The sequence below is a fragment of the Octopus bimaculoides genome, chromosome Z, assembly GCF_046866305.1.
Source record: "Octopus bimaculoides isolate indiv1 chromosome Z, ASM4686630v1, whole genome shotgun sequence".
Taxonomy (NCBI): domain Eukaryota; kingdom Metazoa; phylum Mollusca; class Cephalopoda; order Octopoda; family Octopodidae; genus Octopus; species Octopus bimaculoides.
In genome coordinates this window covers 33,392,473-33,398,472 of record NC_142944.1, presented here as the reverse complement: position 1 = coordinate 33,398,472, position 6,000 = coordinate 33,392,473, and positions in this window count along the sequence as shown.

Genomic DNA, 6,000 nt, shown 5'->3' with positions numbered 1-6,000 from the left:
GTGGCAATGTGCCAGGGCATATTCTCCAGATATGAGGATGTAAATATAGATGGGATGGTAGAGGATTCCACAGGGTACATAAGTAGGGAGTTCACATGAATGCAAAAGGGGGTGGGGAGATGCAGTGACTGGTGAAACTTGGGTATATAGGGGTATGACAAGGTAGCAGTGATACAGTTGGCAGGGCAGGGAGAGATGAGTGTCGTGCATGAAGAAGAGGAGATGTAGTTTAGTAGGATGTGTGAAAAATTTAATGTTACATGTTGGTGGAACACACAGCATTTCCAAAACTCAGTTTCACTGAGGTAGGTGGGTCTTCACAAGAGCCTCATTTCATCTCAGTCCCTTGTCATCTTTTCAATGAAGCTGTTTACCTCATTCGCTTACAAGGCTTTAATTGACTTCTTGCCACACAACCTTACCTTATCCATCTCTGCAGTGAGGTAGCATGGGGTCTGTTTAGCATTGAGAGTGGTCACTTTGTATGTATGTATTTGGGGTAGTCAAAGGTGTTATGCTACCACACAGAGTAGCCATTATTTAAGGCAGGGGTTCCCAACCTGGTCCATGAGGACCACTAGGTGGTCCACAAGAAAACTCAGATGGTCTGTGGAAAATTTTCTGTGGTTCTCCGGAAGAATTAAAATTTTTCCATACACATACATCGCGCAAACAAAATATGCCTCATTGCATATGCATGAGCACATGTGAGTGCACTCATTGCCTATTGGACGATTAACTATCCAATCATACACGGACGTGTACCGGACAGGTACAGATGCATACAATCGGATCCACGTTTCTGTGCATTAAAAACACAGCATTTGAACTTTGAGAATTCGCTTGAGCCAAAAAGAGCCAAAGATTTCTCAGCTTGTGAATAAAAAGCAAGCCCAAGGGTCTCACTGAAGGTTTCTTGACATTTTTCCTGACGACTTGTCACTGACATTTTTAAGTTAATTCAATTTTTTATATTCCCTCAAACATTTACACAACCTTTTGTACTGATCCCAACTTCATTCCTCATTTTTTAATTTACCCTTCACATTGTTATATTTTAACTGTACAGCTTTTTTTTTTCTGAATAAAGGGGTATTTTTCATGACTCAGTAACCTTTTCTATTCGATTCTATCAAATAATGCTTTCTTGAGAATCATGTGCATTTGCAAATTGGTTTTGTTATTGATGTTCTCTGTGATGTCCCTTACAAGAACGAAAAAGGAACTTTCATCGCAAAGTGAAAATTATACTAATATTTATGAGTAGCAGTTCTTTTATAATAAATTTAAAATTTTGGTGGTCCACAGGAAAAAATTACTTATTTTGGTGGTCCACAGTGAAAGAAGTTTGGGAACCCCTGATCTAAAGTGTTCCTCTCTTCTCAGTAAGGGTATAAACAAAGCAATACCTCTTCCATTGGTTCATTTTCTTTTTAGAGTGGGGAAAGGAATTTGATCTAATACTTAAACCCTTTTGTTACCATATTTCTGTTGAAATATATTGCCTGTGTTTAAATTAATTTTGAAAATAATGAAGAATTTTGTATATTTTGTAACTATTAAGCTGGTGTTTTGGAAGGTTTTAACATGGAACATTTCAATTAGAAAATGCTTTCAAAGAGAGATGGGAGGACATGATACTGCAGGTTTTAATTTGATTCCTTTATGTTTTGATTTCAAGATCTGTTGGTGTCAACTTAGCCTTCAAAATATCTAGGATTATCAAGTATATAATTTTGCTTCAGTTAATTTCAGTTAATTTTTTAATGAAGCAGTAAATTATCAGATTATGTTGTCTTGGACCAGTTATTTCACAAGAAGGTGCATGATATAGTAGTCAGGCTTTTAGTCATAATAATATCTGATTTAGACATAAGGTCAGCAATTTTGAGGAGAGAGAGAAGGTTAATTGATGCTATTGACTAACATTTAGTTGGTACTTTATTTTATCAACCCATAGTTGAATTTCAATTCAGAAAGTAAAAGAGCTAGAAGAAATATTGCAGAGCATTTTTACTGTTGCTCTAACAGTTCAATCAACTTGCTACCTTTAGACTCTTAGTCATAATGCTGTGGATTTGATTCTTAGCCTGAGATGTGTAATATATCCTTGGGCAAGACCCTCTGCTTCACATTGCTCCAATCTACTTAGCTGGCAAAAATTGGAAATTAAAACTGACAAGTCAGCATGATAGTATTAAGGTAAGGAGTCCAGTCTGACCCAAAGCTTTCAGGTATGAAGCAGGTTTCATTGAGTTGGTTATATCCTGTTTTTTCTTTACCTATTAACTTTTATATTCTGAGTTCAGATTCTGCTGTGGTTGCTAAATAACAATTTGTACTGGGCCTTATTCAAAAGGCATGTTAAGCATGCAAGGAATTTGAACTCAGAATCTAAAAGTAAATACTATATAGACATTTTTTTTGTCTGATAGTCTACCAATTCTGCTATCAACTGCCAATTATCAATATAATAAATTCTTTCTAGTTTTGGTACAAGACCAGTAACTTTGTGTGGAGGGGGACTCCAGTACTTGACTGGTACTTATTTTATTAACCCTGATAGGAAAAATTATAAAGTTGACCTCAGTGGCATTTGAACTCAGAATGTAAAGAGTCAGAAGAAATACTGCAAAACTTTTTTTCCTGATGTTCCAACAGTAGTTCTGCCAACTTGCTGGTTTAATTATCAATGTAATAAAATAAATATTATTTGTGTTTTTTTCTTTCTTTTTTTTCAGTTGTGTTTGCTATTTAGCTCCAAATCACCTCTGATTGAGCTGATCTATGATCAAAAGCTTTCTAGTTGCAACTGCTCTGCTTTTTAAAAAAATATTTTTCTGTCTGAATAGATTTAGGACTACATTACCCAATATGCCTTAACTTGTTTAGGAAGATAGGGTGTGATGTAAAGGAGATTTATAAGATGTAAAGGAGATTTATAACAGCTTCAATGACCATAATGAAGGCCTCTCTTCAGTACACACAAAAAAAAGATAATACCAGTAATACAATGATTATTGCTATCATTAAATACATTTTTAGTTAATTATGAAGTTGATACTTTTCCTGCTTCACTATCTCTGTAGAAGAAACTGGCTATGTTTGAAGTTAGAGTGGGATAAACTCTGTCAGAACATGTATATCATGATGGTACCCCTGTGGTTCAATCAGGTGTTGAAATCCCAGTGTAGTAAGGGTGATTGGTTGGCGGAAGGGTATGGTATTTATGTGTGGTAGTAAGATGCTGATCTGTAGTTCTTAATGGTGGTTATCATCATTATCACTCCTATACCATGTTGATATGAGTTGGGTAGCCTAAAGGCTACATCAATCTCCAATGTCTACTTTGCTAAGGTTTCTATGGCTGGGTGCTCCTCCTTATGCCAACCATCTTACAAAGTGCACCAGATGCTTTTCTCATGTGTAGTATTTAGTGGTGGTTAATATATGAGGGCATTTAGTGGTGATTATTAATGTGTGGTAGTTATTGGTAATTAATGCATGGTAGTTGTGGTTGATGTGTAGTAGCTATTGGTATTTAATGTGTTGCTAGCTGTGGTTAATTAGTGGTAGTTAGGTGTTTTACATTCATTTTTTTTCCATCTGGCATAGCTTGGAGGAAACTTTTTGAGGTAGTATTTTGCAACTAGTTGTCAACTCATATTTTTCAAATGAGGGGCTTTTTTTATTCCATTGAGCGTGGCCGTTGCCAGTACCGCCTGACTGGCCTTCGTAAGATTTTCGAGCGAGATCGTTGCCAGTGCCCCTGGACTGGCTCCTGTGTGGGTGGCACATAAAATACACCATTTTGAGCGTGGCCGTTGCCAGTACTGCCTGGCTGGCCTTCGTGCGGGTGACACGTAAAAGCACCCACTACACTCTCTGAGTGGTTGGCGTTAGGAAGGGCATCCAGCTGTAGAAACTCTGCCAAATCAGATTGGAGGCTGGTGTTGCCATCCAGTTTCACCAGTCCTCAGTCAAATTGTCCAACCTATGCTAGCATGGAAAGCGGACATTAAACGATGATGATGATGATGTCTATAAAAGTGCAGAATAACAGTATGTATTGTTTTATAGGGAAAGTAAACATGACATTGTTGTTTTATTCAAATGCAGAATGTCAACACACATGCAAGCACACACACACATAATGTTACAGTGTTCATCTACCAATTCCAACTCACAAGGAATCAGTTGGTCTGATACTTGCTCAAGGTACTACACAGTAGGGTAAAATCCAAAGCCATGTCGTTATGAACTAAACTCTGTAATCACGCAGCCATGCTTGAACCTGTTTACTGTAAAATGTATCCTGAGCCTAATGCTATATAGGACTCCTTGCACACAAACAGATCAACAGTTTATGTTCAATCACCAGTTTTAATGTGTGGTTTCTCACTGGCTCTGTCTACCTAGCTATAAATGGCTAACATCAGTTGTTATAATAGACAACTGTAAGCTACAACATCAATCTACAGGGTGTCCCTAAAGTTTGTACACAGGTAAAATCTATATTTTCAAGAAATACATGTTGCTCCAGTTCACTCAGCTGGCATAAATGAATAGTACCTGTCTTTCAAAGGGCCAACCTTATCGTGCTGATTCTCCTTAAGAACTTCATTAAGGGTACATGTGTCTATGGAGTGCTCAACCACATGCATGTTAATTTCACAAGCAGACTTGTGTTGATTGGCCCAACTGGAACCCTTGTCATCGTAACTAATGGAGTGCCAGTTTAATATATAAAATATATAGGTAATAAAATGTAGTTAATGAGATTTGCTATATGTCCAAACTTTAGGGACAGCTTGTATAATTGAAAGATGGTTCATATAACTTAGAGCAATCAGTCCAACTCCTGTGAGTATACCTTGGAGGGAGAAGGGCTGTTCTTGCTTAATTATGTGAAGATATTTGTTTAACCAGGACAGGCTTGCTATAGAAGACTTATGATAAAAGGTGTCCCAAATATAATTATCTCTTTTTTTGTGTCCAGAATTACATTACCAATCACAAAATCCAATCCTGGTTTCTATGTCTCAATGACCCTGAGACTTGTGCTAGCAGAGCGCAAGCTTCTGGTAGGGTGCTCCATGCTACACAGGAGGGCAAAAGATCCTACAAGGACCGAAAAAGGAGCAACAAAATTTCATCAAATTAAGATGGTTTTAAAATGTTTACATTTATCCAACATCATGTCTAAGAAAGAAGTATTATCTTTTACTTGTTCCAATCACTGGAATATGGCCATACTGGGGCACTGACTTGAAAAATTCTGTTGGATTATGAATGAACTTATACATATCATGGAAGTAATTATGAGAAGTAAATTTGCATAGTACTCTAACCATAGCTGCATGGTGAGAAGTTTGCTTCCCAACCACATGGTTCCAGGTTCAGTTCTGCAGTGAAGCACCTTGGACAAGTGTCTGCTACTATATCCTTGGACCAGTCACAGCCTTGTGAGTGGATTCAGTAGTCAAGTGAATTGACCACAGATACTTATTTTTTTTTAAACCTGGTACTTATTCTGTCAGTTTCTCCTCCTTTGCCGAACCTCTAAATTACAGGGACATAAACACACTTTATTCTGAACCACATGTGTATCAAATTCTAACAACAAGTCATTAGTTTGTTGTTAGAATTTGATACACATGTGGTTCAGAATAAAGTGTGTTTATGTGAATATGCACCGAAACATCGAAAAGGAGATCTTGCAGAGAATAAAGGCTGGATGGAAGGCGTATAATGGCATAAGGGATGTGCTCAAGGGAAGGTTGGACAGGACCACCCGTGCCAGCCTCATAAATAGCACAGTTCTACCTGCAATATTATATATGGGCTACAACAAAGAGAGAAGAGCAGAGATTGGTAAAGGCTCAAAGAGCCATGGAGAGGTCAATGCTTGGAATCACGTTGAGAGAGCATATCAATAGCGAGCTCATCAGAAGAGGGACGTCATCATAGAATATACACACAGCAAGTTTAGATGGGCTG